This window comes from Gobio gobio (assembly GCF_949357685.1).
Source record: "Gobio gobio genome assembly, chromosome: 8".
Taxonomy (NCBI): domain Eukaryota; kingdom Metazoa; phylum Chordata; class Actinopteri; order Cypriniformes; family Gobionidae; genus Gobio; species Gobio gobio.
In genome coordinates this window covers 53,768,444-53,782,924 of record NC_137114.1, presented here as the reverse complement: position 1 = coordinate 53,782,924, position 14,481 = coordinate 53,768,444, and the positions used below count along the sequence as shown (strand labels likewise).

Genomic DNA, 14,481 nt, shown 5'->3' with positions numbered 1-14,481 from the left:
GTTTTCCAACACTGGTGCACTTTATTTTTGCCTGTTTGTGTTTCTGAATGATATTGCTAATGATATTTTTCCAGTGCAATTTGAAGCACAGAAGAGAGCAGTGTTCAATATTAGATACTGTAGTGTGGTTCGATGTGGGTGTGGAGAAGGAAGAAGGTGGACTGCGCCCAACCCCCTGTCCAAGGCGTCAGTCTGTAGGAGAAAAGGGAGAGAAAAATTAGGAGCTTGCAAGACCAGTCCACCACACAGAGCAGCCTTTATCTGAGTAAAAGCCTGCTGGCACCGCTCCGTCCACTGAACCGTATATGGTACCTCCTTTTTAGTTAGATCAGTCAGCAGGCTAGTGAGGTCTGAATAATTAGGCACAAACCTCCTGTAATAGCCCGCTAGCCCCAGGAACTGTCTAACCTCCTTTTTGGTCTTGGGTCTTGGACAGGCCGCAACAGCTGCAGTCTTGTCAATTTGGGGACGCACCTGACCATGACCCAAGTGGAAGCCCAGATACTTTACTTCCACCCGCCCAATTGCACACTTTCTCGGGTTGGCGTGAGCCCCGCCCTTCTCAGCGACTTCAGGACAGCTCGCAAGTGCTGCATATGACGCTGCCAGTCTGCACTGTAGATGATGATATCATCCAGATAGGCAGCGGCATATGCAGCATGCGGCTGGAGAATTCTGTCCATCAGCCCCGAACAAGCCGAAAGGAAGGGTGACAAATTGGTGTAATCCAAACGGCGTGGTGAAAGCGTCTTTGGACATTGGAGACAAGGGGATCTACCAATATCCCTTAGTTAAGTCCAGTATCGAATAAAAACGAGTGGTCCCTAGCCGATCAAGCAATTCGTCAAGCCTCGGCATTAGATAAGCATCAAACTTCGACACCACGTTCACCTTACGATAATCCACACAGAACCGGACCGAGCCGTCAGTTTTAGGCACTAAAACTAGTGCCTGCGAGTAATTTCGAGCTCGACGTAGGGAGTAAGGCAAGTCAAGGCAAGTTTATTTGTATAGCACATTTCATACACAGTGGCAATTCAAAGTGCTTTACACAGAAATGAAATAAAAATATTACAGTTATAATAGGAATTAAAAGAAATAAAAAATAAAGAAAATATTGAAAGATAAAAATAAAGAGTATAATTAAAAATGAAAATAAAAACAGGGTTAAATTTAAGCATATAAATTAAAATGCAAGCAGTTCGGACAAAGCACGTACAGTGGCATAGCTCATTCAGTAAATGCACAGCTGAACAGATGTGTTTTGAGTCTGGATTTGAAAGTGGCTACTGTTGGAGCACATCTGATCTGTTCAGGAAGCTGGTTCCAGCTACGGCTGGCATAATAGCTAAAGGCAGACTCTCCTTGCTTTGAGTGAACCCTTGGTATTTCTAATTGACTTGATCCTGATGATCTGAGTGATCTTTTGGGTTTGTATTTAATCAGCATATCTGCAATGTATTGAGGTCCTAGGCCATTGAGTGATTTATATACAAGTAATAGCACTTTAAAATCGATCCTAAATGTAACTGGAAGCCAGTGTAAAGATCTGAGGACTGGTGTAATATGGTCATATTTTCTGGTTCTGCTCAGGATCCTGGCAGCAGCGTTCTGTATGAGCTGCAGCTGTCTAATGGTCTTTTTGGGAAGGCCGGTGAGGAGACCATTACAATAATCCACCCTGCTGGTAATAAAAGCATGAACGAGTTTCTCTAAGTCTTGCCTGGAAACAAAGCATCTAATTCTTGATATATTTTTGAGATGATAGTAAGCTGATTTAGTTATTGCTTTGACATGACTATTGAAACTCAGGTCTGACTCCAAAATCACACCAAGATTCCTGACTTGATTTTTTGATTTCAGGCCTTTAGCCTCAAGATATGCATTCACCTTGAGAATTTCATCTTTGTTTCCAAATGTAGTAATTTCAGTTTTGTCTTTGTTTAACTGAAGAAAGTTTTGGCACATCCAACTGTTAACTTCATCAATGCATTTACATAGAGAGTCAATGGGGCTGTAGTCATTAGGTGATAGGGCTAAGTAGATCTGGGTGTCGTCAGCATAGCTGTGGTAAGCCATTTTGTTATTTTTCATTATTTGGCTGAGTGGCAGCATATACAGATTGAATAGGAGTGGTGCAAGAATTGACCCTTGTGGGACTCCGCATGTCATGGATGTCCACTCAGACTTATGGTCACCTATACTCACATAATAACCTCTCCCTTCTAAGTATGACCTGAACCATTTGAGGACCATTCCAGAAAGCCCAACCCAATTTTCTAGCCTGTCAAGAAGTATTTTGTGGTCAACAGTGTCGAATGCAGCACTGAGGTCCAGTAGTACCAAAATTGATGTTTTGCCTGTATCTGTATTGAGGCGAATATCATTTATTATCTTAATGAGGGCCGTCTCTGTGCTGTGATGCGGTCGGAAACCAGATTGAAAATTGTCAAAGTATCCGTTTGAGCTTAAGAATTTGTTCAGCTGACTCAAAACAACTTTTTCAATGATCTTGCCTATGAAGGGGAGATTTGAGATTGGTCTGTGGTCTGTATTGGTCTGTGGTCTTGTAGGTCTCAATATGGAGTTATCCAGATTTCTCTTTTTCAGGAGAGGCTTAACTACTGCGGTTTTTAGGGAGTTTGGAAAAGTCCCAGAAAGAAGTGAGGCGTTTACCACTTCTAGGAGATTTGCTTCTAAACAGTTAAACACACTTTTGAAAAAAGAAGTGTGGAGTGTGTCAAGGGCGCAGGTTGATGTTTTAAGGTGCTGTACTGTTTCTTCTAAAATTTTACCATCAATTGCTTCGAAATCAGTCATAGTAACTTTCTGAGGTTGTGGTCTGATCTGATTCACCCCAGAGAAACTCAAGGATGTGCTGATCGCATTTCTGATATTATTGATTTTCTCTGAGAAGAAGAAAGCGAACTCACTACATTTGCTGTCTGAGAGCATTTCACTGGGAATGTGACTCGGGGGGTTTGTTAGTCTCTCTACAGTAGCAAAAAGAGTGCGCGTGTTGTTTATGTTTCTGTTTATAATATTTGAAAAGAAGGTCTGTCTAGCTTTGCCTAGTTCCACATTGAAAGCACGAAGACTGTCTTTATAGATCTTATAATGGACTACAAGTTTTGTCTTTCGCCACATGCGTTCCGATTTCCTGCATTGTCTTTTCATTAATTGCACTGCTGTTGAGTTTCTCCAGGGTGCTTTTTGTTTGCCACTCTTTTTCCTGGCTTTTACAGGAGCAATATCATCAATTACACCCTTAACTTTTGAGTTAAAAGAGTCAAGGAGAAAATCAACAGAGTCTGCAGATATGCTTGGTGTTAGAGATATAGCCTTCATAAACAGCACACTAGTGTTCTCATTTAAGCATCTCTTTTTGATAGAGACAGATCTAGTTTCAATGGCAGGAGAGATTGATATATCAAAGAAAATACAGAAATGATCAGACAGTGCTACATCCTTAATAACTATTGATGAAATATTTAGACCCTTACTGATAAGTAAATCTAGAGTGTGTCCACGATCATGTGTGGGTCCGTGAACATGTTGTGTCAAATCAAAAGTGTTTAGAACAGTCATGAGATTTTGTTGTACTGGATTCAGCATTGTCAATGTGAATGTTAAAATCCCCAGCAATAGCAAAACAGTCATACTCAGATGAGATTGCTGATAACAGCTCTGTAAAGTCATCAATAAAGGCCGGAGAATATTTCGGAGGCCTATAAATAATGATAAGCAGGATGCGTGGTGCACCTTTTAGCACAATGCCCAGATATTCTAGAGACAAATAGTCACCAAATGATACTTGCTTACATTGATAAACATCTTTAAATAGAGCTGCGACCCCCCCTCCCCTTCTGACTGGTCTGCAGACACTCATAAAAGTAAAGTTAGGAGGGGCTGTTTCATTGAGGACTGTTGCACTGTAGCTGTCTTCTAGCCACGTTTCATTTAGAAGCAAAAAATCTAGGTTGTTTGTGGATATTAAGTCGTTGACTAGAAATTATTTGTTTTTAAGTGAACGGATGTTTAAGAGTGCTAACTTAACAGTATTAATTTTAATTTTTTCCCCCATAGTAATCTTAGTTTGACAATTAACAGGCAGCAGATTAGATGGGTTTGCCATACGGCCTGAGAAAGCCTTGGACTTTCTATCACGTAACAGAACAGAAATAGAGAAAGATAAAGGCACACTGGGCTCACGCATGTTTTGTAAACATTTGATAAGATTGCTGTTTACGTTGCGAGGACCCAGAACACGTCACTGAGAGCTGGTATCAGTTGTTTTTGGTGCAGATGGAGCAGGGTGTGTGCCATGGCGTTGTGACCGAAGAAATCTCACAGGAGGAGGGGCAGAGCGAGCTGGGCCCACAGTCTTTGGTGGTTGTGGGCCTTGACGCTTTTTGGTTGATATCTGGGGGCTCGCAGCGATCGAGTATGATTGTCTGTTTCCAGTATAAACAAAATCCATTTTCTCTGTGAAGCTCAGAGGCGGGGATGCTGTAGAGCGGAATAACATGTCTGGTGAGGGGGGCTGTTTCTCTGGTGTTACCGGAAACTGCAATATGTTATCGTCCGGTTCAAGGCGTGATATAGACATTTCTTCCAGCCTATTGCTTATACCACATATAAGTTGTAAAAGTTCACCAGTCTCACCCCTGATGGTCCCCATTTTTACCAGTGCCTCCACAGACTCCACAGTATGGGCTGAGATGTTACTGTTTAGTGCCTCGATCTGTGTCATTTGGAGCAGTTCTAATCCGTCACAGTCTATCTGTGGTGAGCTCTGAGGGCGGGGCTCAGCTGGGAGTGTGTCCATGAGAAGTGGTTGTTGTGGCTGCGTGGTGTTATCATTGTCCTTGTGGGGTGTATCAACCGTATGTCCATTCAGATGCTGAAATGAAGTCCTGTGATCGTCCATACTCTGTACTGGTGTGTGTGTGCCATCCAGGTTGAGTGGGTTAGCACACACAGCTGAAGGACGATGAAGGGAAAAATAAATATTGTCCTTTAGCACTCTTGCACCGAGTTTGTTTGGGAGGAGGCCATTTGATGTAAACAGTTGTCTCTGACTCCAGAAGAGATTAAAATTGTCGGTAAAGTTCACTCCCTTCAAGTTGCAGGTTTTTTGCAGCCATGTATTAAGCCCAAGTAGCCGTGAGAACCTATTTGTTCCTTTTGCTGGAAGTGGTCCACTGATGAACGGCTGAACTTTCAGTTTTCTAAGTGTTTCAAAAAGTTCATTAAAATCCCTCTTTAGAAGTTCTGACTCCTCTCTCTGAATATCGTTCTTTCCCACATGAATGATAAGTCGATTTGCAGTCTTGTGTTTCATCAGAATGTTCTTAAGTTCCCTGTTGACATCAGAAACTGTTGCTTGTGGAAGGCAGCATTAACTAGCCCACTATAAGAGTCCTGGGCTCGGCTGCGCTCTGAGCTGAGGGCCGCTGTCTGCTCGACCTTGAGCGCCTGTTAGCATTAGTGTTAGCTGCGGGCTGATTCAATCTGTGTTCGGTCACATTTATCACGTTTGGGGATTCCTCACCCACATTCATTAGCACTTCAAATCTGTTTTCAAGATGTATATTTGGTGGTAGAAAACTAGTGTTTGCAATCCTTGTGTCTGGGGTAGAGCATGCTACTGCGGCAATATGTGATGCTCGTGACAATCTGATGTCTCGAGTGCCTTTTGGTCTTGCTCCCTGTTTGTTCCATTGATTAGTGTGTTGATCAGTTACTTGTTTCTCTACATGTTGAGTAGCACTACATTTATGGGACTCACCGGCAGTGTGCAGAGGGCGATCATGATGAAGCTCTGCTGTGTGATTCGTCTGGTTGGATGGTTCCGCAAATAACTTTGTTTCAAGAACTGCAATCCTTTGTAAAAGTCTGTGGCAGTTTGTGCAGCAAGTAGATTCTAGAAGAGGCATTTTCTTATCCTTTTGAATGTAGGCAGCTGTGTTTTCCCTTCTCCGGAATGTAAGCTGAAGGCAGTGGGAGGCTGGTCGGTTGAAATATTCCGCTTTTTGTTTAGGAATTCAGTCACCAGAGTTTCTAATTTTATCATTGGAGTCAAGCTTTGTCGTTTGAGCAATGTGCTGATTTGCTGAAGTTGTAAAATATAGAAGCGATAGAGCAAAGCGCGGAGCAGTAAGCAAGAGCGTCCGAACAGTAGCGAAGCAGGAAGTAGCAGAGTAATAGAGTAATACAAGCACTTTATCTCCCGGAGTGAATTGACGAAGCCTAGCTGTCTCTGTTTGTCCTGAGCCTGTAACAAATTGTGCATCGACAGCCGCCCCAAGGTGTGGAGTTTTGTTCTCAGGTCCAGGACATACTGAATTTCATTCTTTCTCGCAGAAGGTCCATCCTCCCAAGCCTCTCTAAGGACATCCAGCACCCCCGTAACTGAAAAATAGGGATAGGAGAGCAGCTGGTCAGGATGGAGGAGGTGGCCGTCGATGGAACAGACCTGACTATACGCATGTTTCAGCGTCTCATCCTGGGACTGTTCCTGGGGAAAATCATCGCGCTCTGAGAGAATGGGGATTCCCAGAGCGCTCTGTTCCCCCGGAACCGTTCCCAGAGGTCCCGAATCCACCTCCCCCAACTGAGCAACCGTCACCTTCCCTCTTATACTTTTTCCCCAAGAGGCATCCACACATAGTTGTCCCAATAATTTATTAAACGCTGGCCAATTGGTCCCCAGAATTATCGGATGTGGTGCGGGTTAACTGCAACCTCAACACTATGCGTTTGTCCCCAAAATTTAATACCCACGGGCAAAAACGGATAGTTCACCACTTCCCCGTGCACACACCTCACCTTAACCATGCGGCTATTATCCAACGCCTTAGACTGAATCAGGCTTTGATGGATGGAGGTCTGGTTTCAACCCGAATCCACCAAAGCCTGATAAGTACCCCCCTTGATACTCACAGGTATCTGGTACAGGCCAGCTTGATCGGGGGCAGCTTGCGGCACGTCGGGGACCCGGATCAGCATCCCCACTTCCATCACTGGACACCGATCAACTAAGTGTCCCGGGTCCCCACAGCACCAGCAAGCCGGCCCAGACTTCCCTGTCGCCCTAGTGGCTGGAAGTGGGTCCTGAAATTGGCGTGGAGAGAATGCCGGAGCGGATGAGGAGGGAAACGGGTCGCTTGTCACTCCCCCTCCCCTGGGCGCCGGTCTGGGAGCTGCCATAGCCTCGGTCGGAGGCCCCGTCCTCCATCTTGGCGCTGGCCTGGGCAGCATCCCGCCGCGAGACCTGGGAAGGGGGACAGGTTTAGAGAGAGAGGGGGAAGGGGTAGGAGAAGGGAGAGAGAGAGAGACCGATGGTAAGGGCTCGCCGACCCCGTGGCACGCCACCATCTGGTCCTCCGCCAACTGGATGGCCTGGTTCAGCAACGTCGGGCAGTGGCACTGGACCCACTGTCTGGTCTTCCTCGGAAGCCGCGCCACTAACTGCTCCAGTACCACACGATTGATGACTCCCTCAACGTCGCTTCCGTCGGCCATCAGCAACTTGCGGCACGAGTCCCGGAGCTGTTGAGCGAAGACGAAGGGTCGGCCGGACTCATCGAGGGCCAGGGTCCGGAACCACTGACGATGTTGCTCCGGGGTCCGACCGACCCGCTGGAGGATGACTCGCTTCAGGTTGTCGTAGACCAGGAGATTCATGACTGGCAGTTGGTGGGCGGCTACTTGTGCTTCTCCGGACAGCAATGGAAGAAGCCACATTGGCCAGTCCTCCTGGGGCCATGTCCGGAGCTCGGCAGACCTCTCAAAGAGGTCAATGAAAGCCTCCTGGTCATCCTGTGTTCCGCAAGTAGCGTTCTTGGTTTCCATGGCGGCGGCTTTCTTCTTCCTTCCCGGGTTTCGGCACCAGTGTAGTGTGGTTCGATGGTTGTGTGTGGGTGTGGAGAAGGAAGAAGGCGGGGTCGGCGTGACTGGGACTGATCACTTTAATACTCAGAACTTTTGGAAACAACAAAACAAGAGCTCTAGGGCGCATCAAACACTCAGTTCACTCAAAACAGTTGCAGCTTAATCATTCGGTTTTTAACTGCGTTTCTCTCTGGCAGGTAGGCAGTCGCAATGTCCCAGTCCCAAGCTCTCTCTACCATCTCTCTCCCCGCTGCAGCTTATATGCAGTCTCTCCACGCCAAATACTGCAATCAGACACAGGTGTTATTCATCTGCACTTGACCTACTTACCGACCACTTGGCTCCGCTCTCTCTCTCCCGCTACACTCCTCGCAAAACCATGCCCCCTCCGCCACAGATACATTTAGTTAAGTAGAGACTATACATGTGAATGAACATAAACTGTGTTATGAGATTTCAGATTTTTATTTTTTTTTAACTAGGAGGGTTTGCGTTTATTGATTGTTATTATTTATCTCAGTTCAGCAGGGAAAAGGCACTTTTGTTGCTAGTAATGTTGAAATGAATGTATTTTCAGTGCAGATTTAGAGATGAAGGCATTTTTAGTTCATTATATTTTTTGTCAGACATGGTTACTGGTTGAATTTAGATATGTTGTACCAAAGCAACTTAAAGGATATAACGGAACAACAACAAAATGAGATCAATTTTGTGAAGGATTACCTATGTTTGCTTTAACAATATGAACAGACATGTTTTGTCCATATGAGAACATATTTTGTTCAATTAAGAACAAATGCTATCTACACTCATTTCTTTAGTCTGGCAATAAACAAAAATTATTGTTTTTAGGTATATAATTGTCCAGACCTGTGAGGTCTGGTGAGGAGGGTTAATTTACAGGACCTCAAGCCATTTTAGTTGAAGACCCCTGATCTAGGTGAATGCTGCACATTGGTGGTGGTTGAGGAGATTACCCCCTTCTATATGTAAAGTGCTTTGAGTGCCTAGAAAAGCGCTATATAAATGTAAAAAATTATTAATTATTTAAAATGAATAGGACTCTTATGATAACATGACACGTAAATACTCCAGTGTCCCGAGTCCGACTGGAGCCTGTGTTTTTTTTCTCTCCCTCCCTATGATGCAACGGCAGCCATATTGCGCCAGAACGCCCACCACACACCAGCTGTTTAGTGGAGAAGAGACAGAGTGATGAAGCCGATCGTATATATGGGGATGATTAGGAGGCCATGATGGACAGGGGCCAATGGGCAAATTTGGCCAGGATGCCGGGGTTAAACCCCTACTCTTTATCAAAGGACATCCTGGGATTTTTAATGACCACAGAGAGTCAGGACCTCGGTTTAACGTCTCATCCGAAGGATGACAACCAACAACAACCCAGCCTTATACTTAAAAAGACAAAGCTTAGGTTTATTACACAATGTTGCAGCCATAAAATAGTTCAGCTTTGTTTTTAATGTCAAAGTAGTTCTATTTCTTTGCGTTTTTTTAAGTTAATTTAGAAAAATGTTTGGAGCAATTTTTGTTTGTTAAATTAAAGTTTTTGTTTTTTTAAAGTAGCCTAAGAATTAAAACGGGCTATAGTACAATCTAAACTAATAAACAAAATTAAACAAAATAAAAAAACATGCAGGTTGTCTTACCTTAGCTACACCTCTCCGCAAAATGAATATAAATCCGATCTTCAGTTCCGGCGCTATAGGCTATGCAAATTTAACGGATTTCACGTCAACGAAAGCAAAAGATTCAAGCTGCATTTTATTTATCATCAGCTAATTTCAAGACCAAAGGCTGAAATAGGAGAAAGAGCGACCTAAGCACTGGTAAGAGCCTTTAGTCTCATTAGTTTTAATGAAGATGATTGTGTTTTTGAGCATCTGAGACTTGGGCTACTCTCAGCTTCACTGGCGACCGTTTGTGTGTTGGCTGCTTTAGTCATAGGCTACTCATTTGCGGTGATGCGTGTTGCAGTAGCACCATCATATCTGACTGCGTCATATATAGCCTATAACGCTCTCTCACACGTTTATTTGTAACAATTTGCCAGGAGTAAAAGGTTTATATGTGGTTTAAGCAACCAGATGCATTCACACTTATCCAGTTTTGTCTGAATGTGTCCCTGATCACCTTCTGAATTGATTTGTTTGAGTGATCGGATTTAAATCTGCTTCGAAAGAATTTCGGAAGACATAGGCTACTCCTGATCTCTTCACAATATTATAGATATCTGATCAGAGAAAACGAATGAAGTGTGCAGGTGTATAAAGGCCACAACTCGCAGCTGCACTGAAGGAACGCTCGCTACTGTAAGTAAGTAAAATTGATTTGTATTGCACATTTCACAGATAAAAATCACAAAGTGCTGCACAACAAAAGGAGGAATACACAACAAGTAACAAAAACAATAAATAGATAAGAAAAATAAACAGAAATGCACAAAAGACCGGCCTAACCACCCTAAAGTCTAGATAAAAGCCTCTTTAAATAGAAGAGTTTTCAACTGTGTTTTAAAAATTTCCACTGAGTCGAGGCAGCGTAAGGAAGGAGGCAATGTATTCCACAGCCTAGGTGCCACAGCTTGAAATGAGCGGCCCCCTCTAGTTTTAAAATGCGTGTGGGGGGCAACTAAAAATCTTTGACCTGTTGATCTTAGACTACGTGAAGACGAACGCAGCTGTATCAGGTCAGAGATACTGCTGCTGGCGGGGACTCTAAACACCAGTCAGAGCCAGTCTTGAAGGTCGCGGTAGCATGGTCTAGTGTTGTTTCCACCAGTGCAGCACATCTTATAGTTTCTTTTAATTAATTAATGTCTATTTACATAATGTATATTTTTGTATTTGCAATCTAGTCATGGCCAATACAGCCTGTTCGTTGCACTTTATTTTATTTTTTTTGTTCAAATCTATTACACTATTAAAACAGATCTAGAAAAACTGTGCGACCACATTGCTACATTAAACTCTGTACAATGTTACGTTGGTCGCAGTGCCATGAACTTAATGTCTCATCTGCGGCCGTTCTAGGTGCACATTAAAACTGAATTAGCAGCACGATTACTGTATGACTTCATTGGCATTCATTGACAAATTTATTTCATGATTCTTTTTAGACCGTACTGTACATGAATTATGAGCAGAACGTCTGAATGAGGCTGTGTGTGACCCCCTAATTCAACTCCTTTCCACAAATTGAATATAGAAATAAAAACAGTATAAATAACAAAAATAAATAGCAGTTTTCTCTTAATCTTATAATATGCAAACAATAAGTGCAACCATAATCAAAGTATATCAATATCTCTTAATATTCAAAGTGCAAATAGAGAGCAAAACAGAGAGCAGAGCTAAGAGGTTATAACTACACAGCCCAGCATAAGATAGATTTGATATTGAGAGGTTATTGTATGTTGCCTAATTTGCATGAATCAGGGATCTTGCGTTTACTTTTACCTTCGATTTGCGATCGCATGTACTCTGTGTATAGGGGGTGCTGGTGCGGATCATGTTGCATTCTACAAGATAAGACATTTATCAGACAGTCTATCAGTCTATCATGGTCCTGTTAATCATCTCACCTCACATCTCAGATTAGACTCAATCACACACAGTGCTGAGCAGATGTTTACAACTGAAGCGACTGTTATTAAACTCAATTAAATGTTTTTTTATTTATATAAAAAAGCAAAACAACAGTGGAGAATGTAATATAAACATAGCGGTGGTATATTCTATGCTAATTTCAATGTCACGCTCCATCATGGAGACTCACACACATGCGCACACACATCCACAAAAGCATTGCATTGAAAACCATTGAATGAGCCTATACTTGAGACTTTTCATTCATCACATTTTAATCTCGCAAGATCTCGTAGCACCCTATTGTACATTGTTTATTCTTACCTGTTTGGTAATTTTTTGAGTTACTGAAATTTGATGTTTGTTTGTTTCTGTTTTTTGTTAGAAAAATGTTTACACTATCTCCTACTTTGTCTTTTGCATGGTCAGATCTTACTGAAGAAAAAAACTCCTTAATTGGTCCTTCATGGACAAAAGTGGGCACCCATAGTAAAAGAATAGGAGAGACTATAATACAGAGCTTTTTTTTGTCCAATAAAAATCAATAAATCCAACACAATGCATATCATATATACACATACAATGAAGGGGTGAGCCTATACAACATTCTCAATGTGGAAAACACTCACACATACACACACACAAACAAACATCCATCCACAAAAGCATTGAATTGAAAGCATTGAATGAGCCTATAACAGAGCAGGAGCTGTTTTTTTTTAAATGTTGTCAAATAAAAAACAGATGTTCAAGTTTCAAGTTTAATTTTATTTATAAAGCACATTTAAAACAACCTTGTTTGACCAAAGTGCTGTAGAAAATGATCTAGGTTCATCATCAAAATGATCTAAGTTAATTCATAGTCAGATCAAGTCCTACTGCAAGATTTGTTGATGTTTTCTTACAAGACGTGTTTATTCTTACCTGTTTGTTACCATTTACTTTTTTAAGTTATTTTTAGGTTTATTGTTACCTGTTTGGTAATTTATTGAGTTATTGAAATTTGATGAATTAGTTTGTTTTTTGTTAGAAATAAATTGTTAGACTTTTAAGCATATTTTACATGAAAACATATGGTATTTTTAGATTTTTAAATTCACAAATACCCCCAAAAAAATCACAAAATAAATGCATAAATGTATAGTTTTTATTTTATGAAAGATAGTGATATGACATTTTTTATTTTATCAAAGACAGTGATATGATATTTATTTTTTTAAACTTGGGATCACACAGGAGACATTTGTGCCCAAATTTGTCCATGAAAGACTCATGAGAGCTGCTCTATGAAGGATGCTTGAAGGTTAAAGCAGATGTGTGTTACATGAATCCTTATTTCTGAGAAAAAAAAAAAACAAATGTCAGTAAATCAGATTGAACATGTAAATCACTGTATTTTGACGTTGTCTCACTGCACCCGGTTCAAATCTGAGAACATTTTAAGATGAATTCAGATAAATCTCAGTCGTTTTTTTCAAGATTTTGTCTTAATTTACATTTGAAATTGAATCATGAAAAATGTATCTTTCATTATTCTTTGTCTCCCTCTGCTAGTACAACACAAACATATTCAGACTCTATATTTACTCTGTAACAAAACTCCTTTTGAATTTATACTGTGCATTTCTACAAATGAAATGGTTAATATATGAATGAAAATCTTCTCGGTTATGTATGGTAACCCCTCTTTCCCTGATGGAGGGACCAAACCAACTCTAAGGGGGTCGTCCTTGAGAGTCCCAATCATCTTTGAGAGTATCAGAAAATGAAAATGAAATGAAAGACCACATTCTACCCAAAGGGGAGGTATACATGTAGAAATACATCCTATGGACTCACCGATGGGGAGTACTACCTAGGGAAAAGTCTCTAAGGTGGGCTCCACCCAGGGGCAAACTACCTGCCATAGTGACCAGTGATGGAGCTTCGTCCAAGGGAAGACACAGGGTACACAGACAGGAAAACTGAACAGTGGAAGAATACAATGTATGGGGTCACCATAAGGGAACCACTACATAAGGAGCACTAGCCAGATTATAAGGGCTCATGTGAAAAGGGGCAGACCATGAGTAATGGGCCTGGTAGTGAGTTCCTCCGCTGAACTTGAATATCGTAAGAGTGCTTAAATGATGTAGAAAGGTTCACCATTCCAGGGAAACTCAACTAGAATGAAGAGCGCTCATTATCACCTCGGAGAAGGGAAAGGTGCTAATGCAAGCATCACACCTGGCTAGTTCGTATGAGACTTACCTGATGTCACCGAAAAGTCTGGAAGAAACTGGTTATATTCTGAGATTAAAAAACCTTGTGAAAGTTTGGGTGTAGCCCAGCCCGCAGCTCTACATATGTCTGCTTGTGAAGCAAAAGCCAAAAGAGGCAACAATACCCGGAGTGGAGTGAGCTCTCACTCCTTGTGGGCACGGTACATCTTGGGCTTGATAAGCCCTGCGAAATGTGTCCACAATCTAGTGGGACATTCTCTGTTTGGAGAGAGCCTTCCCCTTCTGCTGACCTCCAAAGGAAACAAAGAGCTGTTCAGATTGTCTGAAACCCTGTGTTTGGTCCAGGTAAATGTGCAGGATGTGCACCAGGCACAAAAGGGACAAGGCCGGGTTTCCTTCATCAGAAGGTAATACTTGCTGTTATATACCCGTATGTCTGGGGTGTGGCTTTGCATGCAAATTCCACACAGCAATTTAGTTGGCCTTTTCTGATACTCTCAGAGGTGGATGGGGCTCTCAAGGACGACCCGCTTGGTGTCAGTTTCGACACCATGTCAAACGTTACTGGCAGAAAAGGAACTGTAATTTGCTGCTCTGAAATAAAAGATGTTTCACTGCCACCTCATCAGGTCTGTCAGAGGATCATTGAAATCTAAATGAAATCTTAATATATAACAGTGAAGTCCCTATATCTTCAGTCTCTGTTTATTCTTTTGACTGTGAATCTCTGTAGTGGATCCTTATTCACCATCAGA

At 42.2% G+C, this 14,481-nt stretch overlaps 1 protein-coding gene across 2 annotated transcripts in view; it reads right to left on the bottom strand.

Moving 5' to 3' along the window:
- Positions 1 to 12,634: 12,634 nt before the first annotated feature.
- Positions 12,635 to 14,481, bottom strand: part of LOC307130032 (NACHT, LRR and PYD domains-containing protein 3-like) — a 73,994-nt gene continuing 72,147 nt past the window's right edge. The window contains exon 15 of one of the 2 annotated variants that reach the window (XR_013816993.1): positions 12,635 to 12,842. The gene's annotated coding sequence lies outside the window, so the exon portion shown is untranslated. The remainder of the gene's footprint in view (positions 12,843 to 14,481) is intronic. The other variant, XM_079822880.1, reaches the window with a different exon arrangement.